The following is a 23,357-nucleotide window of genomic DNA, read 5'->3' on the forward strand; positions in this document are numbered from 1 at the left end:
AATATAAGTACATGGGTATTGTAGAGGCCAAGTGCAGTGTTCAGCACTTTGCCTGTGTGAACACAGGGAATCATGGTACTACTACACTGAACAAAGACTTTCAACCACCATGCATTTTCATGGTCATTACCTGAGTTATATTCATCCTTTCGTAACCTGTGGATGAAGAAAAATGTCAAGGAAAATAGTCTGTAGTCTCTCAAGTGTGTTTCATCATCTGATGATCTATTAGCTTTTCAATTAAGTAGAAGAAGTAAGCTGTTGATCTGAAGGGAACGTGGACCAACCCCATGGTGTGGTATGCTGTGGCCAGGTTGTACTGGCTCAGGAGAGAATGGCTGTAGACACCTCTTACAAACCCTGCACTTAGTGACAACACCTTGGTAGCTTGAAAACAACAATGATTAGGACATTTACACTAAGAAAATTGGCAAATACAACAAATCAAGGCTTTATGTAAAGGTCAGTCTTTCCAACACCCCACTTTCTCCATCGCTAATGACTCCACAGCACTTTTCTTATTACAGGGTTTAAGTAAGTATCATAAACCAGTACTGAATTTGATGACTGGGAGTTGTGACTTTATTTAGCTATCCATACCTTTGAATTTGTAAGGAGAGTGAGAGACTGAGAGGGAACTCAGAGACAAGACCTGCTCATTAGGTCTTTGGAAGGGGTCCCATGTGGGACCTTCCCTCTTTCAACCAGCTCTCTCCCTCTCTACAGTCCTCTGTACTTCTTCACCTCTTCATTCTCACCTCCTTTCACAGGACATGCTACTTCTTTCCATATGGTAACAGTTGCCCCATCAACTCTCCCCTGCTCCCTCCACATGTCTAACAAATGCTGACCCCCAGTCTTTATTTAGCTCTATGTGAATGAAGCTTTTCTCTATCTGGGCTTTCCTTGGTTCTGAAGAGGAAAGGGATATCTTGCTTGTTGGAGGATATGGGAGGGAGTAGCTGGCTTAAATTGCATATCTGCTCTCTCCAACAATGAGACTATAGCTTGTTTTCTCCTGAATAGCCTGAAGGAAAATACAACTACCAGGATTATGTATATTCTTCCAAAGAATAACTACAGCTGGCTCATTTGAGGAACTAAAATTCACCTATTCACAATGACATTGACTTTACTTTGGTCTTCGGCTGATGGTGCAAGAACCCATCCCTGTCACAAAGGCCCATGTTAATGGAGCCATCAGAAATAGCACTCCCTTCATCAGAAATGTCCTGTATGCGCTTCAATTCAGGCATGGTTGTCATGATATCTTATTGTGTTTTATTCGTACGATTTGGGGCTCCCACACCAGCATGGTGGGAAGGGGCAGTTCTCTTTAATATTAGCAAAGAAAACAAGCAGGCATTGCAGGTTTCAGAGGACTGATTCAGCTGCTTAAAACAAGTCCCCTCTTAGCCATATGAAAGGGACCACCTCTAAATAATAGCCATTGCAGCTCTATGTTCATAGCACTGAGTGCAGCTTCTGCTCAGTCTCTGAAAATCTGGAGAAACCTATTAGAAGGAAGCCTCCTTATAAGAGATTCTACTGTAGCCCCAGACCTACTCATTCACCATTCTGCTAATCCAGAGAGTGCAGTTAAAATAGAGCTTTTGTCTGTAAAACCCACTTTAGTTTATCCCATGCAATTTTCAGGAGGCATCCACTTGCTAACGATTAATACTCAACATGAAGAGGATGAAATACTTATACAATTCCAGCCGTCAAAAGGAGATTAGAAAAATTGTTCTACCTTTTGCTTGTCGGCTTCAAAGTACCCACAGTACATTGTTGGTGGCTGGTGATTTTAGTTTCCAGTTAATGCAATGTCAAAGAACTTTTAAAAAGTCATATTTTACTTTTAATGATGCAGCATAATATAATAGGTAAGAGCAGGAATTTTGGAGTGAGATGTCTGGATTTGAATTTTTTACCCTATTGGTTATTAACCATGTGACCTTGAGTAACATACTTAACCTTGATGTGTCTTAGTTTTCTCATCTGTTAAAGAGAATATTTTATCTCATATGGTTGAACATTAAATAAGTTAACAGTCACAGAGCTTTTAAGAATAGTCCCCACATAGTGAAGGCTGTATAGGTGTTGGTTAAATAAAATATATTTTTAAAAAATAATACAAGTCAGTTTGATGTGGAATCTATTTTATGTCCCTGAGAATTTTTTTATGCTCACAAGAAGCAATGAGAGGAAGGAAACAAATGATCTGGAGATAAAGAATATTTGATTCTCTCTTGGCTGTGTGGTTTTGTACCTAGATGCATAAACATATGATGTCACCCTATGACATGATTTGATAGCTCCCAGTAAGCTACTCAATTCTGGAGAAGATTGGAAAACTGCTCCTTGAGTCTCATTATAAGGCTTCCTCTCTGAACTTGTGTAAGCTCTAGAAAAATAAGGTAGTCTTTGGGGCCACATACCACCTCCAGTCATCTTTGCATCTCTCAGAAATACTAATAATAACAGTAAACTTAAAATTCCTAGCTACTGCATTTAGCAACAAAGTGAGTAAAAAAAAAAAAAAATCTGTCACTGCCCAAGGGGTTCACCTTGCCTGCTGCCTAGACAGAGCCGATTCATCAAGACAGGGGAATTGCAGTAAAGAATATTTCACACAAAGCCGGCTGTGAGGGAGATCAAAGTTTTATCATTACTCAAATCAGTCTCCCCAAGCATTCAGGTAGCAGAGTTTTTAAGGATAACTTGGTGGCTGGGGGGAAGCCAGTGAGCCAGGAGTGCTGATGGGTCAGAGATGAAATCATAGGGAGTCGAAGTTGTCTTCTTGCGCTGAGTCAGTTCCTGGCCGGGGCGGGGAGGGGGCACAAGATCAGATGAGCTAGTTTATTGATCTGGGTGGTGCCAGCTGATCCATCAAGTGCAGAATGTGCAAAATATCTCAAGCACTGATCTTAGGAGCAGTTTCGGGGAGGGTCAGAATCTTGTAGCCTCCAGCTGTATGACTCTTAAAGCATAGTTTCTAATCTTGTGGCTAATGTTAGTCCTACAAAGACAATCTAGACCCCAGGCAAGAAGGAGGTCTGCTTCGGGAAAGGGCTGTTGCCATCTTTTTTTAAACTATAAACTAAGTTTCTCCCAAAGTTAGTTCAGCCTATGCCCAGGAATGAACAAAGACAGCTCGGATGTTAGAAGCAAGATAGAGTTGGTTAAGTTAGATCTCTTTCACTGTCTCAGTCATAATTTTGAAAGGCAGTTTCAAATCTTCATGACATTTAAAAGATGAGAAACTAAGACTTCTAAGGATTAATGATTTTCTAGAGCCAGGAGAGTAACATGATCCAACCAGGTCTGTATCGCTGATGTTCTAACTATGGTGTCATGATTTGTACTGTGCATCATAAACTGAGCTTGAAGAGTATCTTAGTCTGTCCTTGCTGCTATACCCAAATATCTTAGACTGGGTAATTTTGTAAATAACAGAAACTTGTTTTTCACAGTTCTGGGGACTGGGAAGTCCAAGGTCAAAGCACTGGCAGATTCAGTGTCTGAGACTCAATCTTTGCTTCCAGGGTGGCACCTTGTTGTTGTGTCCTCACATAGTGGAAGGGGTGAATGCCATTTCATTGCAGAGATAAAGGGCAGGAGGGGAAAAGGGACTAAGATTCTTCCTTCAGCCTCTTTTTATAAGACCACTAATCCTATTCATGAGGGTGGAGTGCTTATGACTTAATCACTGCCTGAAAGGCCTTGTCTCTGAATACCATAGTATTGGGCATTAGGGTCCAACATATGAATGTTGGAGGTACACATACATGCAAACCATAGCAAAGAGAAATGTTAGATATGCCCATTGATATTGTCTTTAGGGTACAGAGGAAAAGGGGTGAACATCCAGGGCAGAAATCAGAATATGCACAAGTAGAAAACATTAAACTTCAAATCTATTTACTTGTGATTTTCCAGATGTTCTGACCATTTCCTTCCTATATTTACCTTCTCTACTAAAAGAAAGTACAGTTTTGATGTGAGTGAAAATAACAATGATTCAGCTTCTTCATTCTTTCCATCTGCTAAGTGATGTGTCTTGGGGTTTCATTGCTTTTCAGAACCACCTCCACTTACACACACACACACACACACACACACGTCAAACTTCAATTTTTTTCAAATGCCATTTTCCATGGATTACTAGCACTTTCTGCTTTCCACTGTATAAAATTGTGGCAAAGTTTTTATTTACCACATGGAGTTTACTCTGTTTAGCTAAAGTTTATTCTGCTTAGCTGAAGGCATTAACTTAAGCTGTGTTTTTATGTAGTTTCTTTCCATGGAAATTGATACTGCAATTAATCAGTGACTACACATGAGTCCTCCATCAAGCAATGTTGTATATTCCAATTTCTAGGACTTCTGGATGAAATGCTGGATGACTAACTTTCTCCCATCTTTAGCCTTGCTAACATGGTAAAGTGTGCTGGTTTACAAACTATGTGGAGTAGATCTCTCAAGGTAGCGCTGGGACCAGTCAGTATGCATTAACATGGGCCTACAGTTGTGACTAATGCATCTCTTTTAATTTTTCCAGAATTTTTATTGTGATAAAATACACATAACATATACGTTACTCTCTTAACTATTTTAAGTATACAAATCAGTGGCACTAAATACATTCATAAAGTTGTGCAACCATCACTACCACCCATCTCTGTAACTTTTTACATCTTGTAAGATTAAAACTCTATAGTCATTAAACACTAACTACCCATTCCTCCCTTCCCCAGCCCTGGCAACCACCATTCTATTTTCTGTTTCTAAAATTTTGACTACTCTAAGTATCTCATATAAGTGGAGTCATACAGTATTTGTGTTTTTGTGCCTGGCTTATCTCAATTAGCATGATGTCCCTATGCTTCATCCATGTTGTAGCATGTGTCAGAATTTCCTTTCTTTTTAAGGCTGAATAATATCCCATTTTATGTATTCACCCCATTTTGCTTATCCATTCATCCACTGACGGACCCTTGGGTTGGTACATGTTTTAGCTATTGTGAATAATGCTGTTATGAACATGGTTGTACAAATATCTCTTCGAGACCCTTCTTTCAATTTTGGGGGTATATATCCACAAGTGAAATTGCTGGATCATATGGTAATTATATTTTTATTTTTTTGAGAAACCACCCTACTGTTTTCCACAGTAGCTGTACCTTTTTACATTCCCACAAACAGTGCACAAATGTTTGAATTTCTCCACATTTTTTTTCTTTTAGAATTGGCAGAGAGAGATTTTATTTTTTATTTTTTATTTTTTTTGACAAGATCAGATCTGTATTTCTGAAATATTATTACAACAGCATACAGATGAACTGAAGAATAATTTAAATAATCCAGAAGAGAAGTAATAATAATCTGAAGGGCTATAACATAAAGATCTCATTATCACTTTTTGGCATAAGAGGCTGTATTAGTTTGCTAGGGTGGCAATAACAAATACCGCGAACAGAGTGACTTCAACAAAAGAAACTTATTGTTTCACAATCCTGGAAACTAGAGATCCTAAATTAAGGTGTTTGTAAGGTTGGTTTCTTTTTTTCTTTTTTTTTTTTATACTTTAAGTTTTAGGGTACATGTGCACAACGTGCAGGTTAGTTACTTATGTATGCATGAGCCACGTTGGTGTGCTGCACCCAGTAACTTGTCATTTAACATTAGGTATATCTCCAAATGCTATCCCACCCCCACCCCACAACAGGCCCTGGTGTGTGCTGTTCCCCTTCCTGTGTCCATGCGTTCTCATTGTTCAGTTCCCAACTATGAGTGAGAACATGCGGTGTTTGGTTTTCTGTCCTTGTGATAGTTTGCTGAGAGTTATGGTTTCCAGCTTCATCCATGTCCCTACAAAGGGCATGAACTCATCATTTTTTATGGCTGCATAGTATTCCATGGTGTATATGTGCACATTTTCTTAATCCAGTCTATCATTGCTGGACATCTGGGTTGGTTCCAAGTCTTTGCGATTGTGAATAGTGCCGCAATAAACATACGTGTGCATGTGTCTTTATAGCAGCTTGATTTATAATCCTTTGGGCATATACCCAGTAATGGGATTGCTGGATCAAATGGTATTTCTAGTTCTAGATCCCTGAGGAATCGCCATACTGACTTCCACAATGGTTGAACTAGTTTACAGTCCCACCAACAGTGTAAAAGTGTTCCTATTTCTCCACATCCTCTCCAGCACCTGTTGTTTCCTGACTTTTTTGATGATTGCCATTCTAACTGGTGTGAGATGGTATCTCATTGTGGTTTTGATTTGCATGTCTCTGATGACCAGTGATGATGAGCATTTTTTCCTGTGTCTTTTGGCTGCATAAATGTCTTCTTTTGAGAAGTGTCTGTTCATATCCTTTGCCCACTTTTTGATGGGGTTGTTTGTTTTTTTCTTGTTTGTTGGAGTTCATTGTAGATTCTGGATATTAGCCCTTTGTCAGATGAGTAGATTGCAAAAATTTTCTCCCATTCTGTAAGTTGCCTATTCACTCTGATGGTAGTTTCTTTTGCTGTGCAGAAGTTCTTTAGTTTAATTAGATCCCATTTGTCAATTTTGGCTTTTGTTGCCATTGCTTTTGGTGTTTTAGACATGAAGTCCTTGCCCATGCCTGTGTCCTGAATCGTATTGCCTAGGTTTTCTTCTAAGGTTTTTATGGTTTTAGGTCTAACATTTAAGTCTTTAATCCATCTTGAATTAATTTTTGTATAAGGTATAAGGAAGGGATCCAGTTTCAGCTTTCTCCATATGGCTAGCCAGTTTTCCCAGCACCATTTATTAAATAGGGAATCCTTTCCCCATTTCTTGTTTTTGTCAGGTTTGTCAAAGATCAGATGGTTGTAGATATGCAGCATTATTTCTGAGGGCTCTGTTCTGTTCCATTGGTCTATATCTGTTTTGGTACCAGTACCATGCTGTTTTGGTTACTGTAGCCTTGTAGTATAGTTTGAAGTCAGGTAGCATGATGCCTCCAGCTTTGTTCCCTTGGCTTAGGATTGACTTGGCAATGCAGGCTCTTTTTTAGTTCGATATGAACTTTAAGGTAGTTTTTTAGAATTCTGTGAAGAAAGTCATTGGTAGCTTGATGGGGATGGCATTGAATCTATAAACTACCTTGGGCAGTATGGCCATTTTCACTATATTGATTCTTCCTAGCCATGAGCATGGAATGTTCTTCCATTCGTTTGTATCCTCTTTTATTTCATTGAGCAGTGGTTTGTAGTTCTCCTCGAAGAGGTCCTTCACGTCCCTTGTAAGTTGGATTCCTAGGTATTTTATTCACTTTGAAGCAATTGTGAATGGGAGTTCACTCGTGATTTGGTTCTCTGTTTGTCTGTTATTGGTGTATAGGAATGGTTGTGATTTTTGCACATTGATTTTGTATCCTAAGACTTTGCTGAAGTTGCCTATCAGCTTAAGGAGATTTTGGGCTGAGATGATGGGTTTTTTAGATATACAATCATGTCATCTGCAAACAGGAACAATTTGACTTCCTCTTTTCCTAATTGAATACCCTTTATTTCCTTTTCCTGCCTGATTGCCCTGGCCAGAACTTCCAACACTATGTTGAATAGGAGTGGTGAGAGAGGGCATCCCTGTCTCATGCCAGTTTTCAAGGGGAATGCTTCCAGTTTTTGCCCATTTGGTATGATATTGGTTGTGGGCTTGTCATAGATAGTTCTTATTATTTTGAGATATGTCTCATCAATACTTAATTTATTGAGAGATTTTAGCATGAAGTGTTGTTGAATTTTGTCAAAGGCCTTTTCTGCATCTATTGAGATAATCATATGGTTTTTGTCATTGGTTCTGTTTATGTGATGGATTACATTTATTGATTTGTGTATGTTGAACCAGCCTTGCATCCCAGGGATGAAGCCTACTTGATCATGGTGGATAAGCTTTTTGATGTGCTGCTGGATTCGGTTTGCCAGTATTTTATTGAGGATTTTGCATCGATGTTCATCAGGGATATTGCCCTAAAATTCTCTTTTTCTGTTGTGTCTCTGCCAGGCTTTGATATAAGGATGATGCTGGCCTCATAAAATGAGTTAGGGAGGATTCCCTCTTTTTCTATTGATTGGAATAGTTTCAGAAGGAATGGTACCAGCTCCTCCTTGTACCTCTGGTAGAATTTGGCTGTGAATCCATCTGGTCCTGGACTTTTTTTGGTTGGTAAGCTATTAATTATTGCCTCAATTTCAGAGCCTGTTATTGGTCTATTCAGAGATTCACCTTCTTCCTGGTTTAGTCTTGGGAGGGTGTATCTCTAGAGGAATTTATCCATTTCTTCTAGATTTTCTAGTTTATTTGTGTAGAGGTGTTTGTAGTATTCTCTGATGGTAGTTTGTGTTTCTGTGGGATCCGTGGTGATATCCCCTTTATCATTTTTTATTGTGTCTATTTGATTCTTCTCTCTTTTCTTCTTTATTAGTCTTGCTAGCAGTCTATCAATTTTGTTGATCTTTTCAACAAACCAGCTCCTGGATTCATTGATTTTTTTGAAGGGTTTTTTGTGTCTCTATTTCCTTCAGACCTGCTCTGATCTTAGTTATTTCCTGCCTTCCGCTAGCTTTTGAATGTGTTTGCTCTTGCTTCTCTAGTTCTTTTAATTGTCATGTTAGGGTGTCAATTTTAGATCTTTCCTGCTTTCTCTTGTGGCCATTTAGTGCTATAAACTTCCCTCTACACACTGCTTTGAATGTGTCCCAGAGATTCTGGTATGTTGTGTCTTTGTTCTCGTTGGTTTCAAAGAACATCTTTATTTCTGCCTTCATTTCGTTATGTACCCAGTAGTCATTCAGGAGCGGTTTGTTCAGTTTCCATGTAGTTGAGCGGTTTTGAGTGAGTTTCTTAATACTGAGTTCTAGGTTGATTGCACTGTGGTCTGAGAGACAGTTTGTTGCAATTTCTGTTCTTTTACATTTATTGAGGAGTGCTTTACTTCCAAGTATGTGGTCAATTTTGGAATAGGTGTGGTGTGGTGCTGAAAAGAATGTATATTCTGTTGATTTGGAGTGGTGGGTTCTGTAGATGTCTATTAGGTCCACTTGGTGCAGAGGTGAGTTCAATTCCTGGATATCCTTGTTAACTTTCTGTCTCGTTGATCTGTCTAATATTGACAGTGGGGTGTTAAAGTCTCCCATTATTATTGTGTGGGAGTCTAAGTCTCTTTCTAGGTCTCTAAGTACTTGCTTTATGAATCTGGGTGCTCCTGTTTTGGGTGCATATATATTTAGGATAGTTAGCTCTTCTTGTTGAATTGATCCCTTTACCATTATGTAATGGCCTTCTTTGTCTCTTTTGATCTTTGTTGGTTTAAAGTCTGTTTTATCAGAGACTAGGATTGCAACCCCTGCCTTTTTTTGTTTTCCATTTTCTTGGTAGATCTTCCTCCATCCCTTTATTTTGAGCCTATGTGTGTCTCTGCACGTGAGATGGGTTTCCTGAATACAGCACACTGATGAGTCTTGACTCCTTATCCAATTTGCCGGTCTGTGTCTTTTAATTGGAGCATTTAGCCCATTTACATTTAAGGTTAATATTGTTATGTGTGAATTTGATCCTGTCATTATGATGTTAGCTGGTTATTTTGCTCGTTAGTTGATGCAGTTTTTTCCTAGCCTTGATGGTCTTTACAATTTGGCATGTTTTTGCAGTGGCTGGTACTGATTGTTCCTTTCCATGTTTAGTGCTTCCTTCAGGAACTCTTTTAGGGCAGGCCTGGTGGTGACAAAATCTCTCAGCATTTGCTTGTCTGTAAAGTATTTTATTTCTCCTTCACTTATGAAGCTTAGTTTGACTGGATATGAAATTCTGGGTTGAAAATTCTTTTCTTTAAGAATGTTGAATATTGGCCCCCACTCTCTTCTGGCTTGTAGAGTTTCTGCTGAGAGATCAGCTGTTAGTCTGATGGGCTTCCCTTTGTGGGTAACCCGACCTTTCTCTCTGGCTACCCTTAACATTTTTTCCTTCATTTCAACTTTGGTGAATCTGACAATTATATGTCTTGGAGTTGCTCTTCTCGAGGAGTATCTTTGTGGCATTCTCTGTATTTCCTGAATTTGTATGTTGGCCTGCTCTGCAAGATGGGGGAAGTTCTGCTGGATAATATCCTGCAGAGTGTTTTCCAACTTGGTTCCATTCTCCCCATCATTTTCAGGCACACCAATCAGATGTAGATTTGGTCTTTTCACATAGTCCCATATTTCTTGGAAGCTTTGTTCATATCTTTTTATTCTTTTTTCTCTAAACTTCTCTTCTCACTTCGTTTCATTCATTTGATCTTCCATCACTGATACCCTTTCTTCCAGTTGATCAAATCGGCTACTGAGGCTTGTGCATTCGTCACGTAGTTCTGGTGCTTTGGTTTTCAGCTCCATGAGGTCCTTTAAGGACTTCTCTTCATTGGTTATTCTAGTTAGCCATTCATCTAATTTTGTTTCAATGTTTTTAACTTCTTTGCCGTGGGTTCAAACTTCCTCCTTTAGCTTGGAGTAGTTTGATTGTATGAAGCCTTCTCTCAACTCGTCAAAGTCATTCTCTGTCCAGCTTTGTTCCATTGCTGGTGAGGAGCTGCGTTACTTTGGAGGAGGAGAGGCACTCTAATTTTTAGAGTTTCCAGTTTTTCTGCTCAGTTTTTCCCCATCTTTGTGGTTTTATCTACCTTTGGTCTTGGTGAGGGTGACATACAGATGGGGTTTTGGTGTGGATGTCCTTTCTGTTGGTTAGTTTTCCTTCTAACAGTCAGGATCCTCAGCTGCAGATCTGTTGGAGTTTGCTGGAGGTCCACTCCAGACCCTGTTTGCCTGGGTATCAGCAGCGGAGGCTGCAGAACAGCAGATATTGGTGAACAGCAAATGTTGCTGCCTGATGATTCCTCTGGAAGTTTTGTCTCAGAGGAGTACCTGGCCATGTGAGGTGTCAGTCTGCTCCTACTGGGGGGTGCCTCCCAGTTAGGCTACTTGGGGTTCAGGGATGCACTTGAGGAGGCAGTCTGTCCGTTCTCAGATCTCCAGCTGCATGCTGGGAGAACCACTACTCTCTTCAAATCTGTCAGACAGGGACATTTAAGTCTGCAGAGGATTCTGCTGCCTTTTGTTTGGCAATGCCCTGCCCCCAGAGGTGGAGTCTACAGAGGCAGGCAGGCCTCCTTGAGCTGCAGTGGGCTCCACCCAGTTCGAGCTTCCTGGCCACTTTGTTTACCTACTCAAGCCTCGGCAATGGCAGGTGCCCCACTCCCAGCCTCACTGCCACCTTGCAGTTTGATCTCAGACTGCTGTGCTAGCAATGAGCGAGGCTCCATGGGCATAGGACCCTTCAAGCCAGGTGTGGGATATAATCTCTGGTGTGCCGTTTGCTAAGACTGTTGGAAAAGCGCAGTATTAGGGTGGGAGTGACCTGATTTTCCAGGTGCCATCTGTCACCCCTTTCTTTGACTAGGAAAGGGAATTCCCTGACCCCTTGCACTTCCCGGGTGAGGCAATGCCTTGCCCTGCTTTGGCTCACGCTTGGGAAACTACACCCACTGTCCTGCACCCACTTTCCGACACTCCCCAGTGAGATGAACCTGGTACCTCAGCTGGAAATGCAGAAATCACCTGTCTTCTGCGTCGCTCACGCTGGGAGCTGTAGACTGGAGTCATTCCTTGGGCCATCTTGGCTCCATCCCCCAAATTTCTCCAGATTCTTGCCAACAATTGTCATTCTCTGTTTTTTTCAATAGTAGCCATCCTAATGGTTGTGAGGTACTATCTCATTGTAGTTTTGATTTGCATTTCCCTAAAGATTATTGATGTTAAGCATCTTTTCATGCACTTATTGGCCGTTTGTATGGCAACCAACAGGTGAGTCTCTGGGCCCCACATCTGCTTTGAATTTATCCTCTTTATATATTGCCTTCCTCGTAATATATAATTAGCAGGAAGAGCCCAATGGCTAAAAATACTTTGAACCAGTAATGTGTGAGTGAAGACTGCAGTGTTGAGTCAGAGATCAGCACAGAGTTTCTGTCAAAAACAGGCAATGTCTCCTTAGGAAAATTACTTAATTTTCTGAGTCTTCATTTCTTGATTTACAAAAAGAAAGAGGTTTGACTAGGTAATCTTCAAATTTTTTCTCTTGCTATAACTTTGTGTGATTCACCAAGGCTAATTGAAAATCACTTAATGTCAGCAGCACAAGCTGTAATTAAAATAAAGATGTAGACAGTAACATGAGAAGGGAATGTCAGTGGTAGCAGATGTCAGGAAGGAAGCACAATACATTAACACAGTTGGCTCATTTTACAGGTGAGAAAACACAACCATGTGACCAGGGTGGCCAAATCACCCCCTGAAATATTATTAGACTTTGCCTAAATTTTCCATGTTGACTAGGAATTCAAACAGAGGAAAGGCTTGATGCTGTAGATTTAGAGAGAATCCTAGAACACAATAAGGTAGAAAATTTGGTAGGTGCTCCTTTGATCTCCGAGTGAAATCACGACAATTGCTCTCCTTGATTTGCTGCATAATTTCCTGTGGGCAAACCTGCAGAATTCCTGGAATTTTGTCCTTGGATGAATAGACAGGTCTGAGAATCTCAAGAGCTTTCTTCATTAAGATCAGGAGAAATAAACAGTAAAATCTAAGTATATTAGGGTAGAATTTTAGAAAACATAGTGAAACCTGAGTTTCCATATTTGCTTCATATTGGGGGGAAAGCCTACTTTTTGAGAATTTCTACCTTTCTATCTGCCTCTATGCTTTTTTACTTGCTGGAAAGAAGAACTGCAGAGTGCCAGATGTACAGGTGTGAACTTTTAGTCTTTCAAAAGCCAATTAAATACCCACATTAAGAAGGCCAGCCACCATAAAGGTAATATATACATTATTAATTAAAGGAGAATGAGGCAGGGTGCAGTGGCTCACACCTGTAATCCCAGCACTTTGGGAGGCCAAGCTGGGCAATTCACTTGAGGTCAGAAGTTTGAGACCAGCCTAGCCAACATAGCAAAATCTCATCTCTACTAAACATACAAAAATTAGTCCCCCAGGTGTGGTGGTCCACACCTGTAGTCCCAGCTACTTGGGAGGCTAAGGCAGGAGAATTGCTTGAACCCGGGAAGCAGAGGTTGCAGTGAGCTGAGATCATGCCACTGCCCTCCAGACTGGGTGACAGAGTGAGACTCCATCTCAAAAAATAAGTAAATAAATAAAATAAAATAAAATATAAAGGAGAATGAGTCGAAATTTATCTGACCCAAATATGTCAACATCCCTTGTTCTTCCAGACCAACATTTTCATAGATCTCTATGGAACGCTACATGAAGGGTAGACACTGGCCAAATGACAGGCTCCTCTGAGTGCAAATCAAGAACTCAGACTGTCTTGTGTAAAAGAAGAGACAGCTCTTTGGAAACTCTGTGATTTAGTCCTTTCTTTTCATCTGAGTGCTTTTGGGAGGGGAAAAAATTGCTTCATATTAGTTGCATAGATCTCATTGATCTCACTTCCATGCAGTGATTTTTCATTTTTATGACTGAAAATTATTGAAGTTCCCCCGTGGCCCAAAGGCTGAGGAGGTGGTCCTCAGAGAGCCAAGAGCAGCCTGGGGTAAACAATGCCCTGCTGATTAATGAGTCCTGCCTCATTACTTTGTGTAAAGTTTCTCAGGTGGGCAGTTACATCGTAATTTCATTTTAGCAGAATGAGAGTTAAGAGACCTTGATGCAAGTGCACTGCTCCCTTCAATCATTTCGTCAGAATAGCTTTCAATTTGCAGGGAGTTGCATAAGGAAAAGGAGGAAGATTGAACTTCTTAAATTTTTTGAAGGCAATACACATTTTATAGACCTCATATTGTGGAATAAAGAAAGTTGTCAAATGAGGGGTTTCTTAATAAAGTTGCTTTGCCTGTTATTTTGTTTAGTCTTTTCTCTTGACCAAATTTATCTTTGCTTCTAAGAAGAGATAAGAGTAGAGGAGTGGAAGGAAGAGGGAGTGAGGGGTCAGAAGACCTAGGCTTGAATACTATCTCAACCTCCAAATCCTACTCTCAAACAGGGGGAATGGGTGATATTTTCCATTACCTCACAAAGTTATGTTGAGACTCAAATGAAATAAAGTCAGGAACAGCAGTGTTTAAGATGATTTTTTAACATTCACAATTATAACTTGTTTTTCTTAAGGAAAAGTTTGAAGCTCTTCTCCCCTTTTCCCCACCCAAGAGAAAGAGGAGTTCATATGAGGGTGTTAGGGTTAAGAACATTTTATTGCTCAGTGAGGGTGCATGGAATCTCACTGCCTGGTGAAAAGCTGAGCTCTTTTCTGGAATTCCTCAGTTTCACTTGGTAAGAGTTAAACCCCAGGAAAGCCAGCTCAGCATTCTGTTTCTATCTCTTTGCAGATGCTTGGGTACCACTTAGACCACAGGCACTGAGACAATCATAGAATTTGAGTGCTGACAATAGCAAAGACTTGGAACCAACCCAAATGTCCAACAATGATAGACTGGATTAAGAAAATGTGGCACATATGCACCATGGAATACTATGCAGCCATAAAAAATGATGAGTTCATGTCCTTTGTAGGGACGTGGATGAAGCTGGAAACCATCATTCTCAGCAAACTATCACAAGGACAAAAAAACAAACACTGCAAGGACAAAAAACCAAACACCGCATGTTCCGACTCATAGGTGGGAATTGAACAATGAGAACACTTGGACACAGGAAGGGGAACATCACACACCGGGGCCTGTTGTGGGGTGGGGGGAGGGGGGAGGGATAGCATTAGAAGATATACCTAATGTAAATGACGAGTTAATGGGTGTGGCACACCAACATGGCACATGTATACATATGTAACAAACCTGCTCATTGTGCACATGTACCCTAGAACTTAAAGTATAATACGTATAAAGAAAAAGAAAGAACTTGAGTGCTGAATTTTTCATGGCCAATGTTTATTAGTATGTATATCTCTACTGTTCTAGTGGCTCATTGCATTCTCAAATAGGAAGGTACTTGAAAGTTTAGGTGCATAAAGGCTAAAAATTCAATACAAATCATTCTTAAGAACAAAAACAATTTCTTTGTAGTACAATGAATTTTGGCAGATTAGGGGGTTCACAGTAACTGGTATTAGAATCAGTAAACCCTTCCCTTGCAACTGCCTTAAGAAAGTCAGAGACTACACACGCTATAGAGAAAGGCTTCAAAGAAACCTGATGAAAGGTAAATTAATAGAGCATTGACCTTGAGCCATTTACTAGAGATAATCTCTTTCTGCAGCCCACCCTGTCAATTCCCCACCCATATCCCCTTGTCTACATGAGCTCTGTACTGCCAGAGGATATTTTCTGTCTGCAGGAGTGTGTACTGCAGCTCACCTACCTCGATTGCACAGCAAGTGGGAAGTGCCAGATAGAGTCCTAGGAATGATTTTCAGCAAAAGAGTAATGCAAATTGGTATCAATAATTGAAGAATATAGGTGGCAGGTGTACAATGTAAAATTCCTGACACTTTTCTAAATGTTTGAAAATTTTCATAATAACATGTTGAGTGAGATGGTGTTATAAAAGGCATGCATGGGAAAATATTTAACATGTTGATCAATAAAAGTGAATGAAAGTTACAAAACAGTACACACTATGATCACAATGTTGTATATATAAAATGTGTGTGTATATACATATATATATATACACTTATACACTGAGTGTTTATATATATATACATATACACTGAGTGTTTATATATATGTATAGTGAATGTGTGTATGTAGACACTCATTAAATAGACAGAGAGAGAGACATGTAGATGGATAGGTTTGTACATGCCACTTTCAATACCCTTACTTATATTAGATACAATATTTTTGAAAGGAAACACAACAAAAAGATAGCAATTGTTGGCTACGGGTAATGACCATACAGATAATTTTAAAATAAACTTCATATTACTTCTCTGTACCTTCTAAATATTCTATAATGTGTTTATTTATACAGTCAGATTTAAAATATTATTTAGTAATTGTGTTTTGAACAGTGTTTATTGATGGGGAAAACCAAGTTATACATGGTTGTTGTTCTTTGGTATGATTACAATTGAAAGCCATATATGTTATGTTGGAAGGTTTTACGATCTTTTTATTGCTGGTAACTGAGGGGAAACAGATAAAAGTGTGTTGGAAGTTAAATCACAAAGGTAATAATGCTTGTCTCTAAGATGTACTTTTAGGGGGATTTTTTTTTTTTTTAATTCTAAAGCTTTTTGTTTGTCTTGATTTTCTACAAAAACACTTATTATTTTTACCATCAAACAAAATATTTCATTTTAAAGGGAGAAGGCCTAAGTTTTTATTTCAGGCCCAACAGCATTTGTATCTATGCTTCTCATAGGACTGTCATGAGTCAAATGAAATTATAAATGAGAAAACACTCTTTTACAAATATAGAAATTATTACATAATATGTTATTATAGCACACTAAGTTAATTTTTTTTTACAGCTTTTCAAACCCCAGAGGTTATTTTAAGCATTAAGAATATGAGGCTCTTTTTACAAATAAATCTTCAGGATCTACTGATTCACCTTTCATGGGACTCATTTTTCATTAAATAGCCAGAGCATAACAAGCTTCATATATCATTATCTAAGTGAAGAGCAGTAAGAATCCATAGCAGGGGAGAATTTTGCTAAAGCTGTGCATGCCAGTTCTCTCTTTCTTTTCACACTCAGAGCCTAGAGCAATATTAATTAATGGAAACACATCCAACATTAGGTAAACACGAAATTGGTAAGCAGAGGCAACTGTGAGGAACCTTTATATCCCACGGAGTGTGTGACGGTTTACCTACCATCAGTTCCTTCCCTCTCTGTACCCACATGCCAGTCCTTGGTTGAGCCAAGGAGTCTGTTCTTCCACCAGCTTGGATCTGGGCTGGCATGATTGCTTGGGCCAGTAGAATACAATAGAAGTGTTAGAGGTGTTTGAACCAGATCGACTCCATCTTGAATAGGAACTGATTAAAATGAGGCCGAGACCCACTGGGTTGCATTACCAAGAGGTTAAGCATTCTTACTCACAAGATTAGATAGGAGGTCAGTAAGACTGGTATCACAAGATACAGATTATAAAGACCCTGCTGGTAAAATAGGATGTAGTAAAGAAGCTGGCCAAAACCCACCAAAACCAAGATGACCACAAAAGTGACTTCTGGTCTTCTTAGCTGCTCATTACACGCTAATTGTGATGCATTATTATGCTAAAACACACTCCCACCAGGGCCATGACAGTTTACAACTGCCATGGTAACATCCAGAAGTTACCCTTTATACTATAAAAAGGGGAGGAACCCTCAGTTCTGCAAATTCTTCACTCCTTTCCTGGAAATCTCATGAATAATCCACCCCTTATTTAGCATATGATCAAAAAATAATCATAAAAGTGGCTTGCCAGCATCCCTTGGGGCTGCTCTGCTTATGGAGTAGCCATTCTTTTGTTCCTTTACTTTTTTAATAAACTTGCTTTCACTTTTATCTGTGGACTTGCCCTGAATTATTTCTTGGGTGAGAATCTAAGAACCCTTTCTTGGGGTCTGGATTGGGACCCCTTTCTGGTAACAGAAGTGATGTTGTGCTGATTTTGCTGCTATCCTTTAGCAGGACTGGCAATGCCTGCTTCCTCCTCTGAGCTGTCAAGTAGGAAGGCCGGGCTACTCTGCTTGAAAGAGAAGTCATGTGTAGGAGCACTGAGGCATCCCAGGTGTGACACTCTTCCACCTAGAACATTCCATCTCTCATCCTCTGCCATGTGTAAGGCTTCTGCCTTAGCTTGGAAACTATGAGGTCATCCTGCTATGTTAGTGACCAGGTTGGCAATTTTAATTTCTGTTTCCAGTGGAGCATTGAACGGAGTAGATGGATCAGGATGCTCCTTTGGCACTAGCTCTGAGCTGCATTCTCCTATCAGCTTTGTCAGTAATCGGGCCCTTGAATTCATTTGTCTATGCTGTCTGATTTCTTAACCTAGAGATGGGAGTGGAGAAGAGGTTTGATTCATTATCATCCCCTCAAACATCAACACTTGAGGATTTTCCTTTATCTACGTAATTAGGAAAATTGCCGGGATAAATTCTAGCATGAACCTCTTGTCACTGATTTTATCTGCACTGTAGGAAGCCATTTCAATTACACACCCATGTCTCCAGGTCAGCTGAGCATTCTGATACAATTTGCCCCAGCCATACAAGTGTAATGGGCTCCGAAGCTTTAGCTTGGAGGCAAAACACACATACATTTTATCTTTAATATTAATGTAAAAACTACTGTGCTTCTATTAATGAAAAAGAAAGTTCCAGCTTTCATCTGTTAATATCAATGAGTATTGATAATTATATACTGTAGATAATTATAATTGCTATCATTGTGCATTAATATTTTTTAAATTTCCTGAAGTAATAGGGATTTTGACAATAGTGGTAATATTGGTGTTTGCCCATTTCTCCATTTTTATTTATTTATATATTTATTTATTTATTTTGGGGTCCATGTAAGTTACAAATGGTGGTTGAAATGTATCAGGAAGCCAATTCTGTAATAAAATATTGTTATAGATAAAACCCTAACCCTACAAATTGAAAAATACACGAGCAATACTTTATGTGACATGGCCTTGAGCTGACTGCAACCAGCTTCAATGAGGCAGATATAGAAAAAAGTCTGGCTCTGTATAGCAAAGGTGGGTGGTTTATAAATATGTGGGCATACTGTGTGAAAACTGATAAACAGAGTTACTCATATCTGTCCTCCCTAGGCATCAACTTCCTTATTGCTTAAATCTCTGTTCATTTCCTGAATACTGTCGGACACTACCCCATTTGTCTCTCCATCACTACCTGTAATCCCTGCTTTTCTGTGCTTGTTACATAAAGGTCATAGCTTCATGAGCTCTTTAGACAGATACTGATGATTATGTTGAAAGTACTTTGAACTAGTAATGTGCTACCCCAAATAGTCATTGTTTTGTGTGTATTATCCCATAGCATGCATTAGGAATTGGTGTTTTAGAATGGGCATGCAAATTGTACAAGATTCTGCAGTTATTACTAAATGAAACTGGAATGCAAAACTTTGTTTCTCTGATTCTGAAGGCCATGTTTTGAACCACTAGATTAGAGGGTCAAGCAATTTCTTGGAATTTTACTCTGAATCTACGTAGATCATTTTCATGTATATACCTCCTCTGAGTCACCCTCAGGTAGGGACATTTTGTTTTCCATTCAACTGATAGAAATTCTAATAGGCTTAATAGATGTTTTTTCTTTTCTCTTCTGCAGACAGCATACATTCCTGGCTCTCATTATCCATTTACATTTAATCTGCCCAACATAAATTACTTCCATTTTCACTTCCTCTTTTTCACTTCTCATCTTTATCATAAAAGAAGTTCCTGAGCCTGCCAACCACTATTTCCCTCCTCTGTCCATAGCCTTCCCATTGCTTACTCTCTCTCCTCCCTGCATGTTCCTTCAATGGCATGGAAACAATCCTCTCATACTCAAATCAAAAGCAAAAACAACAACAAACAAATAAGCACAATAACTTCTTCTACCTATGTTTCCTCTGCCTGTTCTACTTCTCCTCCTTTCACAACCAACCCCCTGAAAAAGTTTGGGAATATTGTCTCCATATCCTCATGCAACATCCACTCCTGAACCTATGGCAATGCGGGTTAGTCCCTGCTTCCCCTCTCTGGCCACCCCAAGGACATGGCTCTCATTTGTTGAATCCCACAGGTGCCTTTTTGTACATGGCTCATTTGGCCTTTACACTGACTCTATTTTCAACTCACTCTTGGAAAGACACTTTCCTTGGCTCCCTTCCTTGTGCAAAGCATCCTTGTGGTTTCCTCATGCTTCTTTAGACACATTTTCTAGTCTCCTTAGCAGGCTCTTTTGTCTCTCAAATGTTTACACACCCTCCTTCTTCAGTGCCTTTTCTCCTTTTCTTTCTCTGGACTTATTTTGTATACACCCCCACTTTCTGTTTATATCACTAGGACCCTACATTCCAGTGACAGCATTCAACCTAGTCTTTGCTTTTGGTCTTGCCCTAGTGGTCATTCTGAAATGCAAACCTAATCATGCCACTTTCCTCCTTAAAACCCTTTAAAGGCTTTCTTGTGCACGTGGGTGAAATTCAAACTACTTTCCAGTGTTAAAACTTTTGAGCTAGGACAAATTAATGTTGATATACAGAGTTTTGAACTAAAATTCCAGCAGGGTGGCAGGGTCCTGTGGAGAGGAGTCCTTATTGGTGCTTTTTATGGATTGAACCTGTAATGCATGTTCCTATTGTTATGAATTTTAGGAGGCTGGGCTTCTTTAACAAATCAATCCCAAATGCAAAAGACATTTATTTCTTCTGTACCTAATGACCTGAGGTGGGTATTACTTTTTGACAGGAAGATCTCCTTTATTTGGGATTCTGCAAGCCCCCGCCAAGGGCCTCATCATTTTTGATATCCAACTGACAGAAAGTTTAAGGGAGCCTGGGGGAGGCACCCATGAATTCCACTTCCTACTCTTCACATAACTATTCACATGATTGTGATCATCTCTAGATGGAACGGGGTTGGAAAATGTCACTCCTGGGTGGGAAGCCACTTCCCATGGATAACCCTGCACTAACAAAGGGAAATCCTTCCAGAGCAATCCTTCTCTGCTGAACTTGGTAGTGTCATCTTTAGAAGTGAAGACACAATTAGCACATGATCATTTATTCATTGTATCATTGTTAATAAAAAAGAAATAAGTTAAAAATAATTGCCGAGAGCTCGATATGTGTGACAGGTAGATAAGCAGTGATCAGGGTGGGCATGATTCTTACTCTTTTGGAGGTCTGGGCAGAATGCTGTGGAAATACGGTGAGGGCATAATGCATGCAGTGATAGCAAGCGGCAAGATGCGTGAGCTTATGTTTGATCACTTTCACTCTCAGGGGCGAGGCTATGTAGTTTACTTTGTCATTCTGCACTCAACATCAAACAATATTTTGGCTGATCCTGCTGCTCCCATTTTATATTTGGTAATTGGAAGACTGAAACTTTTTCTTAAAGAGAAACATGTCATTCTCTAAACAGAGCTCATTCAGTATTGTCGATTGAGATTGTAGGAACCTTGTATACTCTGCTCTCTGAGGAATTTCACTGGAACTCTGACTCCAGCCAGCGTGAAGCTCTCAAACCGTGAAATAAGTCTAACCTCTACTGGGAATTTTCTCTCCTTCACAACAATTGCTTCTGAATAGAGATAAGCCTTCAAAATTTTCCTTGGATATATTTATCAACAGGGAACTCCCCCTAAAAATGTTTATCCCATAATCTTGCATTCTGAGACAATGGAACATTAGTATTTAATAATTACCACTGGTAACCTGAAAATGCAAATTCACTTCTTACCACAAAATCAGAGTTAATCACTAAAATTATGCCTACCTTGGAAAACCATTTGAGCAGGCACCTACACGGGAGATGCAAAAGGCTTGTGTGATGTTGGGCAAGTTACTTGCTATAGTTTGAATATTTGACCCTCCAGATCTCACGCTGACATTTGATCCCCAGTGTTGGAGGAGGGGCCTCATGAATGGGTTGGTGCCATCCTTGAGGTAATGAATGAGTTCTTGCTCTGTTGGTTCTTGCAAGAAGTGGTTGTTAAAAGGAGCCTGGAGCCTCTCCACCCCTCTCACTTCCCCCCCGTGCCGTGTGATCTCTGTAAATGCTGGCTCCCCTTCACCTTCCGTCAGGATTAGAAGCAGCCAAGATTTTCACCAGATGCAGGTGCTGGTGCCATGCTTCTTGTGCAGCCTGCGTAACCATCCTCCAAATAAACTTATTTTTAAAATAAATTACCCAGCCTTAGGTATTCCTTTATAGCAACACTAATGAAGTAAGACATTACTCAACCTCAGTGTGTATATATATAAATTGGTGCTAATAATTGCTACCTCACAAGCTTGTCATGAGGATTAACCAAGATATCCTCTAGGAAAGCACCTTGCACAAAAGAGATGCCCCAGTAAAGGTTAATTTCTTTCCTTCATTCCTTTTCTTTTTTCCTTACTCTCTCCTTTCTTTCTTCCCTTCCTCCCCTTTTCACTCTCACTTCCCCTCTCCTCCCATCCCTTAATGGTAGAGCTGGAGTCTGCGGGAGAGGACCATTGAGATTTAGAGAGAGGAAACTGACTCTGAAAAGTCAGAGGCCAGTGCAAAGGAGGACAATAGGGAGAGGAATGGGGCTGAAAGCAAAAGGTAAATAATTTTAAAAAGTAGATTCTGCAGTAAGACAGTGTCATAGATTGCTTACTTCCTACAATCAGCCAGAAACTCTTTCTGGCTAAGACAGAAAGCATGTTAGTGCCTAGAGAGAAAGAACAGAACAGGATCTCCCCACTAGCCCACCCTCAGCTGCCTGTCATCCACCTTTTTCCACAGCCCTTTGTAAAGGCTTCTTGTTTGGAAAGTTCTTTATCTTCTACTTTGCGTGTGCCTCTCAACCTCCTATGTATTTTTCAATGCTCAGCTTAACTATGCCTTAGGTTGTGTGATTTATTTCTGCAAGTGTCCCCCCACCCAGCATCCTACCAAACTTCTGATATGCATTTACTAGTTCAGTTCAGGCCCAAAAGAATTTGTTGTGTCTCCCATGTTCCACGTATGAGGCCAGGGGATGGGTGTGAAATAGTCTCACTCCCAAAGCTATGCCAGTAGGGGAAGAGGGTCCCAAAACCCAGTCCCCACTGGACATACAGCACCAGAATACCTGAGGAATATTTGTTAACATGTATATTTCTAGGCCCTACTCCCAAGAATTCAGATAAGGCTGAGGCTTAAATATCTGTGATGTAAGTTCTCCCAGCTAATTTTGATGGGCAGCAAAGTTTAGGAACTTAAGTAGTAAAATCAAAATAAACAATTTGAGAATATTGTCTGTGATGAGGTTTGGATTGATGGCATTCTGTGTTTCCAACTACAGACTGGTCCAACAATGTCTGAGGACAATTAGGTGAGTTTACATTTTATTACATTGTCTTAAAGCTTCCATTCCATTTAAGGCACTGACATTTCTTCTGGTGCAGGTTTGTCACGCAGAGAAGGCAGATGGGCAAGCCACTGTCATTTGACATGCATGCCAATAGCCTTGGTGAAAAGGACATGTGGACTTTCGACTTCTTTTGGCTTCTGCTCTGATGCCTGGAGTCTAGCTGGCTCACCGCCATGACACAGGGGTTGCCACCGAAGACTCAAGCTGTAGGCGGCAACCTTCTTCTGTGTTCTGTCTGTG

At 40.0% G+C, this 23,357-nt stretch overlaps 1 long non-coding RNA gene across 1 annotated transcript in view; it reads left to right on the forward strand.

Moving 5' to 3' along the window:
* LOC112134320 (uncharacterized) overlaps nt 1–23,357 on the forward strand; it is a 427,542-nt gene that overhangs the window by 191,493 nt on the left and 212,692 nt on the right. The window contains exon 3 of the long non-coding RNA XR_002915759.2: nt 17,680–17,829. This is a non-coding gene — a long non-coding RNA (uncharacterized LOC112134320). The remainder of the gene's footprint in view (nt 1–17,679; nt 17,830–23,357) is intronic.

Source organism: Pongo abelii, chromosome 6 (assembly GCF_028885655.2).
Source record: "Pongo abelii isolate AG06213 chromosome 6, NHGRI_mPonAbe1-v2.0_pri, whole genome shotgun sequence".
Lineage (NCBI taxonomy): Eukaryota > Metazoa > Chordata > Mammalia > Primates > Hominidae > Pongo > Pongo abelii.